Raw genomic sequence first — 19,065 nt, forward strand, 5'->3', positions numbered from 1 at the left:
CAGAGAGCCACAAGAGAGATTGTTAAAGTGCTTGTTTGTTTTGAACCACCTGTGTGTTTTTGAGGAAAACAAGGTTCCTGCTGTGATTCGTCACTATGTACGTGAAGCAGATGGTGTAAAGAAAGATGTGTGGGTGAGATACAGGGATCCCAAGTCAGGACAATGGCAAAGTCCTGCTAAGGTGTTATATTGGGGCCGCGGATATCTTTGTGTTTCTACTCCTACAGGACCTTTGTGGGTACCTGCTAAGTGGACCCGAGCAGCTGTGCTTGATGGAACATCTCGACCGGCTGAGCGAAGAGGATCGTCAGCGGGTGGAGACGAAGCTGCTGATCATCCTTCGACCGATACTTCTCAAACTGAAAGGACACTGTGATGCTGCCATCGATCGAGCAGTTGATCGGTGCAAGTCTCTGGATAACATATTAAGCTTGTATTCGATGCTTTCTGAGTTGGAATTTGAGGGGCCTTGGAATTTAGCTTGTATTAAGTGTCAAGATAGACGCTGTACTGCATGGGTACTGCTTTTTTGTGGAGGTTGTCAGGAGACTAAGTGGGTGCACCAAACTCGTTTACCTGAGTTGTGGTGTGAAAGGTGTGGTTTCTATTGGCGGTTTAACTCTTGGCAGAGGGATCTTACATCGTTCACAGGGCTGCCCGGTTTCCAGGGGTTACAATTGTATGAGTCCCCAGAACAGAAGATCCTCGCATGGTTTAGGTGGGAAATACAACATTTAGTCAGACGTATTCTGGGGATATCTCGGTCCTGTATCTTGCAGACTAAGTGTGGTAGAAATATTCCTCTGGCACAAGCGAACGTGATAGGTCCTATTTTGGTGGGTCAGGATCCCAATCAAGTGTGGGAGGATTGTCTGAAAAGCTTAAAGGGGCTGAAGCTAAGGAGAAAGAGAGGTTCTTAAGAGTTTGTGACAGGCTTGATGGCCGAGTGGCCCAAAAGGGTGCCTGAGGAAATCAAGATGGGATGGAAACTTTATGTTGTTGCTTTATTAATTTTTGCTTCTTTTGGGGACAGTGTAGACCATCAGGCATGGGCCCCACCTCAGCCCAAAACTAACATATGGGTCACCCTGGCAAACCTAACTAAACAGGAGACTATTTGCCTGTCGTTGTCTTCTCCTGGCAATCCTTTCACAACTTGTTTGGTTGGATTACCAGCAGATCCCTGGCCGTGCCCTTTACATGTGCCAACTTGTAAGGTCAGCAATGCTAGGGTGAGTGTGGACAATTGGGATCAATGGATTTCCCACTTTCCTATAGCACCACAGGAGCCCCAAGAGTTAGAGTTGTTAGGGTCAGTGATGGCAGATGCATGCATTCACTTTAACCATAGAAGCCTGCTGTCAGCCAAGAACCATTCTAATGTTGTAACTTCCAGCATGGCTGTCTACCAAAATGCATCGGCCTGGTGCAATTATACAACAAAGAGAGTGTCAGTCTCATCAAATGACCCTATTCAATTGCCAGCAGGATATTTCCTGATATGTGGAGACCGTGCTTGGGCTGGTATCCCATCAATGCTGCGCGGGGGACCATGTACACTTGGACGGCTGTCTCTACTTACACCTAACATGTCCATGATACTGAACATGAGTCGTCGCCATCGTAGAAGCAGGCGAATGGCTCATGCATTTGCAGCTGACTGCCGGGATGATGTAAAGTTTTGGTCCCCAGCGGCCATAGTTGCAGCATCTTTCTTAACTCCAGGGGTATCAGCAGCAGGTGCTCATGCTATTTTAAATAAGTTAGGATGTTGGCTTGCTAAACAAACAAATGCAACTTCTTTAGCAATTTCTAGTCTTTTGCTTGATGTAGATTCTATTCGCCATGCAACGCTTCAAAATAGAGCTGCGATTGATTTTCTCTTACTTGCACAAGGCCATGGCTGTGATGAATTTGAGGGCATGTGTTGCATGAATCTCTCTGATCATGCACAATCTGTACATTCACAGCTCTCTGAGTTACGGAGGTTAACTGGGAACTTACAAGTGGAATCAGGCCTTGGTATTGATGGATGGCTCAAATCTTTAAACTTAGGATCATGGTTACGTTCAATTATTAAGGTTAGCATTGTAGAAGCTATTGTAGTTTTGTTGTTAGTATTAGTTTTGCCTTGTTTTTGTATATGCTTGCAGAATATGGTGCGAAAGATGATAACTACCGCATTTAATCAAACTATGCTTGTTCAACAGAAAAACAGGGGAGATGTAGAGAGCTTTTTGGATAATTGGTTAGCTGAGAAAGGACATTCCGATGTGATACCGATGGATAAGGGTAAGAGAAACAAGCTGGGAACTGAGCAACCGGTGCCCAATTACTGACGAAGGTCACAGTGACCTTCTCTAAAACGGGAAGACGGGGGAGAAAATTGCTTGCCAGAAAATGTAGCTATCCCAAGGTAGAGAAATTAGAAGAATGTACACATAGAAGCAAAATAATTGTTAAGAGATAGAAGTAGGTGTGTTTGATTATAGTGTGCTTTAACCAATAATGAGCTCGGCTTTTGCAATATGTATAAGCTTCATTAACACTAATATAAATATGTGTGGAGTTTCAATAAACTTCGGGATTTGCTATTCATCGCATATGGTGTGTCGCATCTCTCCCGCCGCTACGACACTTTTCCTTTCCTATTTCTTTTTAGCATAGTTATAATGTAATAAATATATCATAAAATAATAAATCAAGCCTTCTGATCATGGAGTCAACATTCTCGTCTCTTACTTCCCCTGAAAACCCCTGTGACCACGGTCACATTAACCCCTGCTAAGAGTCGGCCCTTTATCTTCTACCGATGTCTCTGGTGTCTCTTGTGCTGCACAGGCGCCCAGCCCAGGTGCCCTCAGTACCCTCGGGGCACAGAGAGTGTCTCCCCGCTGTCGGCCGTGTCGGGGCTGCCCCCGGTGTCTGCCGACTCGGGACTGGCCCAGGGTTCCTGAGAGGCTCCCAGAGGGACAGAGACAGTGATGCTGGTGGCAGCACCAGGAAGCTGCCGGGGTTTGGCTTTTTTTGCCAGAAAATTGCTGCATTTGGGTTGTGCCAGCACTGGGAAATTGCCAGATGTGGGCACTGGCAGTGCCAGCGCACAGCAGATCTTGGTGGGGAATGTGCTGCCACTGGGAAATTGCCAAATGTGATCTTTCTGTGCCAGCAAACTGCTGGAATTAGGCTGTGCAGGCATCTGAAAAATTCCAGATCTGGGCACTGGCGGTGTCAGCAAACACGAGATCAGAGTAGTGTAGGCACCAGGTATTTGCCTGGTTTTGGCTTTCGTTGCCAGCAAATTGCTGCACTTGGGCTGTGGTGGCACAGGGAAATGTCCAGATCTGGGCATGGGCGGGGCCATCAAACTCCAGGTCTGGGCGGTGACAGTCTTGGCACCAGGAAATTGCTGCGTTTTGTCTTCTTTTTCCAAAAAATTGCTGCACTTGGGCTGTGTTGGAACCAAGAAATGCCCAGATCGGGGTACAGGCGGTGGCAGCAAACACCAGATCTTGGCATTGCCGGTGCCGGCAGTGGAAATTGTCAGATTTTGGCTTTCTTTACCAGAAAATTGCTGGACTTGGCTCTGCCGGAACAAGGGAATTTCCAGATCTAGGCACTGGTGGTGGCAGCAAACAGCAGATCTGGGCGGTGCCAGACCCAGTAATGTTGGACATGAATTTGTAGAGAATTTTTAAGGTTTAATAGAAGGTTTCTATAGGATGTATACAAGTGTCAAAATCCATCCTTATGAACAGGTTTCGTGATGGTTTGTGGGTTGATCTCAGAGTGCAAAAAACACCAACATGGTACAGGGGGTTGCAGTGATAGTAAAAAAAAATGTACCTTTATTGAATAACCACAACAAAATGCTTTGGGGAGGAACTGGGGGAAAGGGAAAAAGAGGGAGGAAGAGAAAGGAAGGTGTAGAGCTACCAAACGTAGAATGGGCGAAGTCTTTCAATATCCAGCCAATGGAGTTCACCAGGTCACGTCTGGGGAGGTCTCAGGGTTGCAGTTCATCCAAACTCTTATTATACTCTTTTTCTTGATGGGGGAAGGGGTAAAACTTGAAACCCAATCAAAGGTAGTCTATTGTATCTTTGGGGGAAAGAATGGTATTTAGAGAAGGGTACACACAGTCCATGTTCTCAGCAGTGGGTGAGAGCCATTGTCTTCTTGGTCCACTGCTCACACCCACAACATCCATCTTGCCTTGGTCAGCTTGCCTCCCCCACACACCTCCCCCAGGTTGGGGGTCTCAGTCCCAGTCCTTGGAAAGAGTGGGGGGGCCTTTTCCCATAGGGATTTCATGTCTTGGTCTTTGATGGAGAGGCTTCTTACATCTCAGTCTGTCTGTCACAGTGGTTGTAAGACAAGTGAGGGATCTTCTGTGAGGGACCACCCAAAACTCAGGAGAAGTCCAGCCAGGCTGAGAGGTGGGACAACTTCCAAGGCTTTTGATGCAAAAAGGGCACGGTGCCCCCTTCTTCCTTTCATTGGGTTCAGTGTAGCATACTGCAAACACACCTGTGAACCCCATCCTGTCTCCCCTCACTCACCTGGGACCTGCTTTGCTTGGAGAACTGGCTGCAAACAGCCAAAGAGGGATTCTCTCTTTTTAATTTTTGAAGCAATCTAAAACTCCTGAGTTTCCCCACTGCAAACAGAAATCCTCCTCAAGTGTGTGCCAAGCCCAAGCTGCCACCAAGAGCACTCCAGGCCTGCCTGGGCCAGCTGTGAGGGTGGATCATCATCCCAACCTGCACTGGGCCATTGCAAGGGGCTGTTGCCATGGACACTGCAGGGACCCCACTGCTGGCTTTGGGTGCCATGGCAACCCCCATCAGTTCAGGTTTCCTTGGAAACCAGCCCAGGGAGCCATTTCTGCAGCCAGGTTCCATGGCCCCTTGCCTGCAGAGCTGTTGCTGCCCTGGGCTGCCATGGCAACCCTGAGGACAAAGCGGTGCCAGGGCTGTTCCAGGTACAATTGCAGTGACACTCGTTGGTGCCACCAGGTGCCATGGCAATGGCCACAGGGACCCGTTCCTTAGATTGGTGCCATGGCAACCAATGCCCGGAGCCGTTGTGGTGGTTGGTGGCCATGGAAAGCTGCCCTGGGCCCCTTGCTCAGGGCTGGTGTCAGTGCCCAGAGCCAGAGGGGATCCCTTGCTGGGGGCTGTGCCATGGCCACCTGCCCTGTGCCACGCTGGCCGCTCGGGCACCAGGAACCAGCAGCCAAGGGCACTGCCAGGGCCAAAGGCCAGGTCAGCCAGACAGAAAGGGGCAGCGCTGGGCACTGTTTCCATGGCAACCGGCACTGGGGGGGACACCTGGGTAACCTGGCCTGGCAGTTGCCATGGAAACCCCTGGCAGGCACTGGGGGCACAGCCCCTGGCACTGAGACACTGCTGGGCCGGGTGCTGGGCACAGCGCTGAGCACGCAGAGATGGTTTTGTTCTTGCTGAGCTGCAGCACAGCCAAGGCCTGTCCTGCCCCTCGTCCAGCCACGCTGGGGAGGGGCTGGGGCTGCGGGGGAGCTGGGCAGGGGACACAGCCAGGACAGGTGACCCCAACTGACCCCGGGCACAGCCCAGACCAGAGCACATCATGCTCAGGGTATGAAGGGGGGAACAAGGAGGAAGGGGGAATTTTGGAGGGAGGGTTTCTGCCTTCCCAGGTAACACTCAGGCAAGAGGGGGCCCTGTTTCTCCAGTGGGCAGGGTCACTACCAAAGACACAGACACCAACTTAAGGAATTGTGTCATTTATATCATGCACAGCTGCAAAGAATTACAAAAGGAAAAGCTCAGCAAAGCACATCATCATTAGCAAAGAATTACAAAAGAAGCTCAGCAATCCATCAGAACTCATCATTACATTTTGATGACTAACCCCTTGGTGAAACACTAGAGGTGTTTGTGGCAGACAAAGATTCTGGCTGACTATCGAGGTACACCTTACAGACACCAGTAGTACTTTTGTGACACCATTCTTCATTCATTTTTCTCAAACTCATTTGAGTTAGGAACAAGAATTCTGCTGTCCATGGAGCTGGCACCATGTTAATTCCAGAATAATGCCCCCAGGCCCTTTGCTGTGCAGCTTTACCATGCTGTCTGTGGCTAACAAGGCCTGGGGGGCCCTTTCCCCTCTGGCTGGAATGTGCCGGGTCCCAGTCCCTGAGGGGCACCCGGGCTCCTGGATGCAATTCCTGTGCAAGTCCCTCAGTGTCACAGCAGCCTTCCCATGGAGCCCCGTGGATCAGAGCATTTCCCAAAGGGGCCCTTGGGGCAAACAGGGAGATTTGGTCTGGCAGCATGTGTAAAACAATATCCTGTCAGATCTACTTGTTCTCACACACAACACTTGGCTGCAGGGACACATTCCCATTGTTCCTGCCCAGGTTTCAGGACTCAGAGTTGTCTTTCCCAGGAGCTGCTCCTTCAGCTGCCTCGGGAGGGCCATTTGGCCTCCGGACCCACACTCGGGCTCCATTATTAGGGCTGCTGGATCCAAACCCTTTATCTCCACAAATGGTGGTGATTGCAGGTGGATCTCCTTTGTTCACAATCCTTCTTAACATTGAAATATTGATAATTGTGCTACCCTGTCATGGGGTTGACTAATCCAATCCTGGTCACTATTGTTTAATACAATTCCTTTAATTTCTCCTTGATATTCTGCAACAATAATTCCTCCTGCCATGACATGAACACTTTGCAAGGCCAAGCTCCAAGGGAGCAGTTACCAAAGCAAAGTGTCCTGGAGGAATCTGAATTCCTGTTTCAGTATTGATAGCTCTCATTTGCTTTGAATTTATCCAAACTAATTCCAGTGCATGAAGGCCCAGCCCTGCAGCCTCTGGGCTGGCCCTGCCAGGGGCCATCACAGCCAGAACAATTTCCCAGGCAGCCCAAGTCTCACTGCCCATGGTTGGATTTGCAAACTGGGGGCAGCTGTGCACAGCCAGGGGTTTCCATTTCCCCAGTGGGCCATTGTTAAGGGCATGGAGCACATCTGGGAGATGGGTTCTCCATGGGCAAAGGTTCCCATCTCCTCATTTTTATAACTGCTCTTTTAACAACCCCTTTACCCATGCAACAAAACCTTCAGCTTGTGCATTGTCTGGTACATGAAAAACCCTGCAGGCTTAATCACGGAATTTTTCACAGGAACAGACAAAGCACTCTGCATCACAGTATCAGCAAACCCTGTAAAAACAGCCAATTTCCTCCCTTCCTCCTTTTTTCACTGTATACAATCTCACAAAGTTGACCACTGACATTAGGGTCCTGGCCAATCCTGTTCTGTAGGGTATTTAGTGTTACATACCTGAGCAGCCAAAGCTACTAAATTAGTATTGTCAGCACTACTTCACATTATTATTATTTTATATGTAAATAGTGATACAGAAATATAAATATAGATATAGATATAAATCTAGAAATATATATGAAGGTCTTATTATCCTAGAAATATGTATATAGTTATTTATTATATTGATATTTCACTTGCATAAATGCATCTGAGCTCAAGATTAAAACATTCTTCTCTTGCTCCATGTGGGAGCATTCCAACAACAGGTTTTCCTTCTGTTGGTGCTGTTTCCAATGTGTCATTAACAAAATTCACCCTCGTCTTCCCAAACCCACAAGTTCTTTTCCTTTTCCATGTGCAATTTTTGGATGCATTTGAAGCCATCCAGGGCTGCAGCCTCTTTTACCCGACTGCCCCACTGCTCACACGGGGCTCCCACCTCAGCCCACTCCAGAGCCAGGGAACTCCAGGGAAGGGCTTCCCATCTGGGAATTTCTGATGGCACTGATTCCTCACATTTACATTGAACAAGTGACATTTTGTTGCGATCTGGCCAGACTGGGCCAGTTTTGTTTCACCAGGGGGCAGGGTCAGCACCAAAGACACAGACTCCAACTGAAGGAATCAGTGTCATTTCCTGCAGCTCAAAGCAGCAAAGAATCACAAAAGGAGCAGATCAGCAATGCACCCAACCATACCCACCAAAGATTGCCTGCAGTGATGGAGAAAGATCCAGCCCCAGTTACCCTCAGCCTTTACCATGCCCCAGACCCACACAGCAGCTGGGGAAGCTGTCACAGCCAAGGGCTGCAGAGCCACTCCTGGGCACTGGCAATTCCTGCAGGTGCCTCCAGCCACAGCTGAGGCTCCAACCCCGCTGGGAGAGGGCCCAGCTCTGACAGTGCTGAATGGACAAACTGACAGCACTGCTAGTGTGGCAACATCTGGTTTCAGCCTCCTCTTGGGTCCCTCCCAAAGCCTGGCCAGGGCCCCAGGAGGAACCAAGGGAGGTGACTTTGACCATTCAGCCCCAAACAAGGCCAGATGTCAGATTTCATGGCCTGGTCTGGCTTCTAAATACACAAAGGTCAATACATGTTTCACTGATGAGTGGCTACATCTATCACAGTGCTAATGACCATGCATATTTCATCAGGGAGCAGATACAAAGATAACCTTTGGTTGGAAGGTTCATCCAGAGGCCACCTTTGGCTCAGGGCCTGCTGTTCAGGCCTCACTCAGGGCTGCTGTCCAGGCCTTGCCACTTCAGGGACGTGCTTTAGTGCTGGGCTTGGCACTGCTGGGTGAGTGGCTGCACTGGGTGAGCTCAGAGGGCTTTTCCTACAGAAAGGATTCTGTGATTCCATGATTCTATCCACTGCATTCAGCTGGGTCCATGTTAGCAGCATTCATTTGCTCAGAAAGTCTCCTCTTGCCCAGCTCCTGTGACCTGAGGCTTCAGCTCCTTCAGCTCCTGGTGCTGAGCTGCTCATGCTGAACGAGACGACTCGGAGAGAAGAGCACAGTCCATGCAATTCCTTCTGGGACACGCAGAGGGGAGGCTGTGCAAACAGGAGCATTGTTTGCTGTGGCCTCCTCTCTGCCCTTCACGCCTTTCAGCGCTTGGAACCAGCCAAGAGCTTTCTCCAAGAGTGCAATGGAGCAGCTGTTCCTGCTCCTGGCTCTGGCTCTCTCCAGTCTCTGCCTTTGCCTGCTTCTGTCCCTTGTGCTGTGCCCTCTGTTCCCCCAGGGCTGGCTGGCTGCTGCCCAGGACTGTGGCACTGGCACAGATCCAGTGCTCCAGAGCCTCCTTTCTGTGCCCTTGGAGCTGCCTGGGCACAGCAGCCTTTTCCATCTGCAAGCTCCCCATGGACAGGGAGTGCCCAGCTCCGTTCCTTGCACAGCCTCCAGGAGCCCAGGGCAGCCATCTCAAGTCCCTGCTGGCACTGGGGGCTCCCAGGTGCCTCAGGCTGCTGTGACACCGCTGCACACGGGAGGGAACAGGGGCAGGGCTGTGCTGAAAGTCAGCTCCATCTGCTGCTGCTGCTGCTGCTGCTGCTGTTGCTGTGGGGTCATTTGTGCAGCCCTGGCCCAGAGTCAGGGATCAGATCCTGCCAGTCTCTTCCAGCCCTGGCTGCTCAGAGTTTGGGCCTTGGAGCCTCAGGTGGGCAAAGGCAGCTGCTCCTGGTCCCTCTGTGTGCCCGTGTTCAGCAGTGCTGCTCCATCAGTCTGTGCCCAGCAACGGGGAAAAGCCTCAGCCCTGCAGGGCCAGGAGCTGCCGGGCTCTGCCTGAGCAGCTCAGCCAGCAGGAAGGGAGCTGCTCCACACGGGAACCAGGAGCAGAGGACATTCCTTTGATAGGACATGTTTTCTATTTAAAGGAAGAAAAAAGAAAAAGGGAAAAAAATAGGTAAATTGTAAAAGATAAGAATAAAATCCAAGTGTTAGTGAAAAAACATAACATAATGTTAGTGAAAATAACAAAACATAAATGCAAAGTTACATTCTTTGCATTAAGAAGTGAATTATTTTAAAAAGAGAACTCAGTTATTTACATTGTAAATGTGCTGATGGCATGGATCCATCTTGCTGACCTCAGCACCCGTTTTTGAAAAGTTTTTGAGGTTGTTTCCAACATTGTTAAATTGTGGGTGAAGCAATGGGAAATTGCTTTGTGCCCTGCCACCTCCAAGCAGGACTGGGAATGGAAACTCTGTCAAAGCCCAAATCCTTTAGAAGATGCCCTTCCTTCTCACCCTCAGTTAATGAGCTGCACATTCCCGTTGAAACTGTCAGGGGTTTCTTAAAGACACCAAGTCCCACTTAGGGCTTTTTGCTCTGGTTTGGCAGGGCAGAAGGGCAATTCTCCATCCACCAGCTCCAGACTGCACTGCCTCACGAGCACGGCCCACTCGCCAGCTTTGGCCCACTCGTGGCACTGCTAGAGGAGGAAGAAAGTGCAACTGCACAATTCCAGCCAATCAAGAAGGAAGAATGGGACAGACAAACACCCTGTGCAGATCCAGGCGTTCAGCTGGGACTGTGGAGAGTTTGGGTCCTTGCCAATTGGATGTGTGTCCCCAGCTGCAATCTCTGGGCCTGCAGCAGAGTCTCACTCACCTGCCAAAGCAGAAAGCTCAGGCGCTGTGCTCGCAAGGGGCTCGTCTGATGCAGAGCTGTCAGAGCAATGTGAGGGCAGAGCCAGCCCAGCTGGGCCCAGGGCTGGGCCCAGCAGAGCCCTGGCAGAGCCCAGAGCAGCCTCAGCAGCCGCAGAGCCCGGCTGCAAGGAGAGAAAGCAGAAACCGCCCGTCAGCTGAGGGCTCCTGTGCCCTTGTGCCAAGGCCTGCGGTGCCCAGGCCATGCTGGCTGTGCCCAGAGCTGTGCCCAGAGCTGCCCATCCCAGCTGCCTTTGGCAGCAGAGCAGGAGGGCAGGACATGTGCCCAGCCTGCAGCCAGCCACGGCACATCCAGCCCTCAGCAGCTGCCCAGAGCAGGATGCTCCTGTGCTCGCTGCCATCTCCCAAAAGCTCTGATCCCACCCTGCCAAGCACACAGGGACCCACCTCACGCCAGCCACGGCTGCAAGAAAAGCTGCTCCCAAACCATGGCCTCAGCCTTCTCCAAGGGCATGGCCCATCCACGCCACAGCTGCTCCCAAGCACTTCCCCATCCACACTGGACCACCTAGAACACTTCCTCTGGAAAAACAAACAACACATTCTTGAAAAGAGATTAGATGCAAAAAGGGAAAACAAGAAAAACGGTAAAAACTCTTATCTCTGTCAGGGCCTTGAGGGAGGCCCAACTCCTACATGGTAGGGAAAAACCCAGCCATGGCTGAGGGAAGCCCATACTTTCTCTCTTCCCCCCTGCACTGCCCCCCAAAATCACCGTGATCCCAAAGCAAACAAGGGCAGTGGAGCAGCCCAAGCCCTTCCTTGCCTGCACAGCAAAGCAGCCCCTGCACAGGTTCTGGAGTCCCACCTCTGCTCCCACCATGGGGCTTTGTTTGTGTCGGGCTGGCTGCCCCAGCCCCAGCCCCAGCCCCAGCCCGGGGCACGGTGGCTGCTGGGGGCTGTTGGCAGGGCCAGGAGCCCACTCCCATTTCGTACCCAGCCCAGCCCATGCCCCCAGCCCTGCCAAAAAGCAGCTGGGCAGCGACTGAAGGTTGAGTTGCATCTGCCCCAGCAAAGGGGGAACCTTTGCTTCCCAGCCAGGCTGGGCCGTGCCCAAATCTGGCAGAATTTCCCCGGCTGGGGACTCATCTGCAAATTCCCTGTGGAGTTTGGCTTTGAAGAAGGTGCCAGAATCAAAGTCCATTACCTTCAGCCTCCAATGGCCAGGCTGAGGAAGAGCTTGTCATCCTTGATGTCATCCTGGCTGTCTCCAGCAGCAGCAGCAGCAGCAGCAGCAGCAGCAGCAGCAGCAGCAGCAGCATCCCCACCCAGTACAGCTTCTCCAGGGGCTCCTGCTCCTTCCCTGGGGGGAGACCAGGCTCTCAGGGCTCTGCCCAGGGCCCCAGCTGTCAGGGAACCAGCACAAGCAAAACCAGCTTGGATGGCGGCCACCAGTGCTGGGCAGAGCAGCTCAGCTCCAGCACAAGGGCTGCGTGTGCCCATCCCATGGCCCCGGTGCAGTGACACAGGCAGCACAAAAAGGTCTGGGTTCCTCTGCTTCTCATTGCCAAGGCATGTGTGGAGCTGCAACTTACCAGGGCCCTGCATCAAAGTGTGCCTGTGGCTCTCTCCCTTCTTCTATGGCAGAGGAATATCCTGCACCCAAGGATCACAGAACAGGTCTTCTAATGTGGGTCTGTCCAAGGAGTTCACGGATAAACACCACCTGATCAGATCTTTGCACTCTGGCAAGAGAAAGCAGAACCTGCCGGTCAGCCAGAGAAGGCTCCTGTCTGCTTTGCCCCACTATTCCCATGGCCAGGCCATTCTGGATGAGCTCAGGGTTGGGCCTAAACTTTCCCATCAATTCCCTGTTTTGGAGGAGAGCAGGACATGTGCCATCTCCTCAGCAGCTGCCAGAGCGGGATGCTCACGAGCCCGCTGCTGGCTCCCAGCACTGAGATTCCCCCCGTGCCCAGAGAAGAGGATCCACCTTGAGAGAGCCCTTGTGGCAGCGGGAGCTGGCCCCAGCTGAGGTTCCGGCCCCTCCTGAACGGGTGCTCCCCGCAGACCATCTGGTGCAGCAGGATGCCCAGGGACCAGATCGTTGCTGCCTCGCCATGGTACCAGCCAAAGTCGTTCCATTCCGGGGGGCTGTAGGACAGTGTTCCTATGGAATACAGATGGAGTTCAGCAGGGGGATGCTGCTGCTCCCACAGCCTGGCCCCAGCATCCCTGGGCCTGCGGGGGCTGCATCAGTGGCACACAGGGTGACCACTGCCCTCTCACCAGCACCTGGGACTTGTGCACAAACTTAGGCTTGGAAAATAAGCCACTGGTGTCAGAAGAGGGCAGAGGAAGCCCTGGCTAAGCCTGACCCTGACCTGTAAAGGAAAAACCCTCTCCATGCTGGGGAAAAAACATGCCCTTATCCTCCCTGCCTGCATTGCCCCAAAAATATTAGGAAGCCAAGGCAAATAGGGCTAGTGGATCAGTCCAAGCCCTTCCTCTCGCCTGCACATCAAACTGGCTGGGGCACAGGTTCCGCCCCCCTCTCTGCTACCCCCACCCACGGGGGTTTTGTAGGGCTGGCTGCCCCAGCCCAGCCCCAGTCCTGGGCAGAGTGGCTGGCAAAGGCTGCCAGCAGGGCTGGAAGATGGCTCCCCACCCAGCCCCGCTCTAAAGCAACTCAGCTGAAGACTCAGTCCCCTGACTGGCAGCAAAAGGGAGAATCCCCTCTGCCACAGCCAGCTTGGGCTGGGAGATGTTGGGCCATGAGATCCCGGGACCAGGAGTACACCCTTACGTGGGCTCACCTGCAAAGTGGGTGTAGGCTGTGTCTTGCAGGTAGGTGCCACAGCCAAAGTCGATCAGTTTGGCCTTCCCGGTGTGCAGGTCGAGCAGGATGTTCTCTGGTTTGATGTCCCTGTGCAGGACCCCGCAGCTGGTGCAGTGCCGCATGGCCTCCAGCACCTGGCGGAACAGCTCCCGTGCCACCTCCTCGGGCAGGAACCGCCGTGCCCCAATGAAACGCTGCAGGTCCTGACACCGCTCTGGCTGCTCCAGCACCATCACGATGTGTTCGGGGAGCTCAAGCCACTCCAGCAGCTGCACCACACCAGGGAAGCCAGTGGACACCTTGGCCTGCAGCACGACCTCCAGCGGGGCCCTGCTGCCGTCGGGCTGCGGGAGGAGCACGATGCCCTCAGTGGGGCCGATGCCGTGCCGGGGCTCGGGGAGCCCTCAGCCAGCCCGGGATGCTCTGCGCCCTGCGCTGGACCCACGCCCGCTCTCCCTCGAGGTGTCCTGGCGGCTTCCACCGTGCCGGGCCTCGGCTCATCCCCGCCCGGCAGCCCCGGCTGCTGCCGCTGGCCCCGCTCACTCACCAGCTCGCCCCAGTGCCGGACGCGGTTCCGTGGCACCCTCTTGATGGCCACCTGCAAGCCAAGGACAGCAGCGGGCTCAGCTCGCCGCCCGCCCTGCCCAGCCCCATCCTCCTCCTCCTCCTCCTCGTCCGCCCCCTCCTCCTGCGGCCGCCGCCGGCCCCGCCGCTCACCGGGGCGCCGTCCGAGAGCCGCGTGGCCGCGAAGACGCTGCCGAATCCTCCGCGCCCCAGCAGCGAACCCAGCCGATACCGCTCCTGCAGGGCCTCCTGCGCCTTCCCTGCGGGCGGGACGCGGCTGTCAGCGCTCGGCCCGGGGCCAGCAACGGCCCCCGAGCGCCCCTCAGCCGCCCCGGGCCGGCCATGCCCAGGCGTTCGCTCCTCGGAACGCGGCAGGAGAGGCTCGGGGCCGGCGGCCGCGCTGCCGAGCGGCGGAGCTCGGGCCGGGGAAGCCGCAGCGGAGGCGGCGGCAGCGGCCGCGCCGCCTGTGTCCTCCGCGGGCCCCGGGAGGAGCCGGGGACGGGGCCGGGACTGGACCCTGCCTCGGGGGCGGGGCCGGGCTCGGGCCAGGCGGAGCCGAAGGGCGGCGATGCCGCCCCCGCACCAGGCACTGACGCCCGCCCAGCAGCGCCACCGCCAGTACGGCCAGAGCCGGGCGGAGGCGAGAGCGCGGCGGGACGGCCGGGGCCGGGCACGGGGCAGCCCCGCCCGGGGCCGGGGGCGGGCCGGGGGCATGGCCCGGCCCGGCAGGGGAGAGGGAGGCGGGGAGAGGAGAGGGACGCCGGGCAAGGGACCCCGAGAGAAGGGTGCCCGACAGCGGGAACGGGAGAGAAAGAAAAACAGAAGGAAAAACAGAAAGAGAAGGAAAAAGAGAAAGAGAAAGAAAGAAAAAGTGATCTAAAATATCTGTTCTGCTGCTGTCGCTGCTGCTGCTGTCGCTGCTGCTGCCGCCGCTGCTGCTGCCGCCGCTGCCGCCGCTGCAACTGAAGCACCGGGGCCGTTCGTCCCCGTGTCCGTTCCCCGCTCGCCCCACGAGCCCCACGTTCGAGCCCCGCGCGCCCCGGGCACAGCCCCTGAGTCTGTCCAAACACGGGAACTTTGCAGCGGTGAGCCCAGATGCAGAGCCCTGACTCCTGCACACTGGCACAGCAATCCCCTCGCTTGCTGCTCTGCATTGGCCTGGCTGAGGGTCAAACACTGTCGGGCCACCTTCCCTTGCTGTAGGATTCCTACCTGACCCAAGCACTGCACTTACATCTCCAGTGTTTCCTTCCAGTAAAACCAGGGGAAGGAAAACTGTGTGTGGCTGATGGTATTTTCGAGTGTCTAAAAATCACTAAGTCACCGATCTTAGAGGTGCGGTGCATCTGGAATTCCTGGGATGGAGAAGTAGTGCAACATGGAAAAGGGGAGCATAGAAATAAATAGGGGAAAAGATCTTGGATTGTTTCTTTCATTTTCATTTCCCTTCTGGAAAGCTGTTTCAGTTTTCCAGGAATCTTCTCCTGTCTGCTCTTCCCAAGAATGTCTCATGGAGAACAAGGTCAAGCTTCTGTCACAAGATTTGCCAGCAGGAAATTATGCCACTGGTGAAATTTTCATGATGACTGTTTGTGCTGGCTTAGGGCAAATTTTGGGAGGAAACCTCCAAAAGGGATCAGTCTAGAAAGCAAGTTCAAGCAGCCCCTCCCCCTACTAGTTCAGGAAAAGACTTCCCTTGAAAAAAGTGAAAAAACCCCAGTTTATTTAACAAATAAACTATTCACAAGCATGAATACTGAATAATATTAAATAAAACCTCTGACAGTGCTGAAGAGATGGCAAATTCAGAAAGTCCTTTTTGTGGGTTGTAGTTGGCTCACTCGGTCTCTTCTAAGTCCCTCTGGTGCTGGAATGCAGCGTCCCAGAGCTCGGTGGGCCACAGGTGTGAGCTGCAGGTGTTTTTCTGGGTTTTCAGTCCAGAGCAGGTTTAAACAATTCCAAGAAAAAGCAAAGTCACAGTCCCAGGAACTTCTCTGCCTAAGCTAGCTAAAACCAAATTGCTGGACCTGGGCTGTGAAGGCATCGGGAAATTTCCAAATCTGGGCACTGGTGGTCCCAGCAAACACCAGATCTGGATGGTGCTGGAGCCAGAACCTGGAAATTGCCAAATTTTGGCTTTCTGTGCCAGCAAATCACTGGACTTGGGCTCTGCCAGCACCAGGAAGTTTTCAGATCTGGGCACTGGCACAGCCAGCAAACACCAGATCTGAGTGGTGTCGTTGCCAGCGACAGAAATCTGCTGGATTTGGGCTCTGCTGGCACCGGGAAATTTCCAAATCTGGGCACTGGCACAGCAAACACAAGATGTGGGTGGTGCCAGAGCCAGTAGCAGAAAGTTGCTGGGTTTTGGATTTCTGTGCCAGTAAATTGCTGCTGCACTTGGGCTGTGCAGAATAGGGAAATTTCCAGATGTGGGCACTGGCGGTGCCAGCAAACACCAGTGAAACCTTCTGGCCCTTGTCCGGACCATTGGCCAGTGGTTTCCCTGAGAACCAGCTCTGGCCACTTTACAGACAGAGACTGCTTTCATCTGGTGCTCTGGAAACAGAACTTTAATGAAGGCAAACACAACAAACAGGACGGCGTGCACAGTACAGAGAGCAAAGCAGAAAAAAGCCTGGGTCCAGGGTCTAGCAGGGATATTTATCCATTTATTTATGGGGAAGGGTTAAGGTGGGATCTGAGGGAAGGATCCAAGAGGAAGGAGGGATTAAGAATATTACAATTTTTGCAGTATAAAGTAACCAATGGTAGCAAAGAGAACTCAGAACTTTCTCGTAACAATCTGCATAACTGAACGAGAGGATTATGGGCGGGAGCTCCTGCTGACCCCAAATAAAGAGGGTTTTCCCAGGGCCTTAAGCCAAGGTCTCCCTCTTCTTTTAAACCAACCCCAACACACCAGATCTGGGCGGTGCTGGGTTGTGGCTTTCTTTGCCAGAAAATTGCTGGACTTGGCTCTGCCAGAACAGGGAAATATCCAGATCTGGGCACTGGCAGTGGCAGCAAACACCAGGTGTGGGCACCTGTATTGGCATCGGGCAATTGCCAGATTTTGGCTTTCTGTGCCAGGAAATTGCTGGACTTGGGCTGTGTAAGCCCTGGGAAATTTCCGGATCTGGGCACTTGCACAGCAAACACCAGATCTGGGTGGTGTGTTGTAGTGTGTTTTTATACTTTGTAATAGTTTTGTAATAGTTTTGTTTTTGAATCCCCGTATTTTTCCCAAATGGTTCGTCCCAGATGGTACCCCCCTCCCTTTACCTGTGTAATCCCTTTCCCTTGCTGAGATCATCCCCAAACCCCCACCCTGGCTCTCTGTCAATCACTCAGCATCCCATCCCCTCCATCCAGAAGCTTCATTCCAGGATGTTGAGTGATCAGCCAGAGGCCAGGGGTCAGCCCCCCAAGCCCTGCCCCATACGCTGTCCTAAATGTCCATTCCCCAGTACCCATCCCTTAGGGTCACTTCTTGGTTAGTAAAATGTTATCTACCTTGGGTTTCCACCTCCCTTTAAATGTAACCTTGGCACATCTCCCGGGGCTCTGGGCAGGAGTGCCCTGAGGTGTAGGGGCTCCTTTGGGACTCCTAGAATAAAACCTTGGATTAACCCCTGCTAAGAGTGGGCCCTTTATCTTCTACCGATGTCTCTGGTGTCTCTTGTGCTGCACAGGCGACCAGCCCAGGTGCCCTCAGTACCCTCGGGGCACAGAGAGTGTCTCCCCGCTGTCGGCCGTGTCGGGGCTGCCCCCGGTGTCTGCCAACTCGGGACTGGCCCAGGGTTCCTGAGAGGCTCCCAGAGGGACAGAGACAGCACCCGTATAGGTAAACTGAATCGCCCTGGGATTTTGGAGGTAATTACAAATTGGCCCGAAGGTGCAAATTTTGGTGTCACAGATGAAGAGCAAGAACCAGTGACACAGACTGAAGAGGCTCCTCCATATAACCAACTGCCCCCAGAGGAAACGCGCTACGCTCTTTTCACTGACGGTTCCTGTCGCATCGTAGGGATGAACCGGAAGTGGAAAGCAGCCGTATGGAGCCCCACACAACAGGTCGCACAAGCTACCGACGGAGAAGGTGGATCAAGCCAACTTGCTGAACTCAAAGCCGTTCAACTGGCGCTGGACATTGTAGAAAGAGAGAAATGGCCAAAGATCTACCTCTACACTGATTCATGGATGGTAGCCAATGCTCTGTGGGGATGGCTGGAGAGGTGGAATGAGTCCAACTGTCAGCGTAGAGGAAAACCAATTTGGGCTGCTGATGAGTGGAAAGACATTGCTACCAGGGTAGGAAGGCTACCTGTGAAAGTCCGCCATGTAGACACCCATGTCCCCAAGAGTAGAGCCAATGAGGAGCACCAAAACAATGAGCAGGTAGACCAGGCAGCAAAGATAGGGGTGTCAAAGATAGACCTAGATTGGGAACAGAAGGGAGAGTTATTCCTAGCTCGATGGGCCCATGATGCCTCAGGCCATCAGGGCAGAGATGCCACCAATAAGTGGGCACGAGACTGAGGGGTGAATTTAACCATGGACAGTATTTCACAGGTTATCCATGACTGTGAGATGTGTGCTGCCATCAAGCAGGCCAAGCGAGTGAAGCCCCTATGGTATGGTGGGCGGGGGTCCAAGTACAAGTATGGGGAGGCCTGGCAGATTGACTCCATCACACTGCCCCAGACACGCCAGGGCAAGCGCCACGTGCTGACCATGGTGGAAGCAACCACTGGATGGTTGGAAACCTACCCTGTGTCTCATGCTATTGCCTGGAACACCATCCTGGGCCTTGAAAAGCAGGTCCTGTGGAGACATGGCACCCCTGAGAGGATTGAGTCAGACAATGGGACTCATTTCAAGAACAGCCTTATCAACACCTGGGCTAGGGAACATGGCATTGAGTGGGTGTACCATATCCCCTACCATGCACCAGCTGCAGGCAAAGGGGAGAGGTACAATGGACTACTAAAAACCCAGCTGAAAGCTTTGGGTGGGGGATCTTTCAAAAACTGGGAGCAGCATTTAGCAAAGGCCACCTGGTCAGTTAACACCCGAGGTTCCACCAACCGAGCAGGTCTTGCCCAGTCTGAGCCCCTGAATATAACAGATGGAGATAAAGTCCCAGTGGTGCATGTCAGAGGTTTGTTGGGGAAGACTGTGTGGATCAATTCTGCCTCAAGTACAGACAAACACATTTGTGGG

This window comes from Agelaius phoeniceus, assembly GCF_051311805.1.
Source record: "Agelaius phoeniceus isolate bAgePho1 chromosome W unlocalized genomic scaffold, bAgePho1.hap1 SUPER_W_unloc_2, whole genome shotgun sequence".
Classification (NCBI taxonomy): domain Eukaryota; kingdom Metazoa; phylum Chordata; class Aves; order Passeriformes; family Icteridae; genus Agelaius; species Agelaius phoeniceus.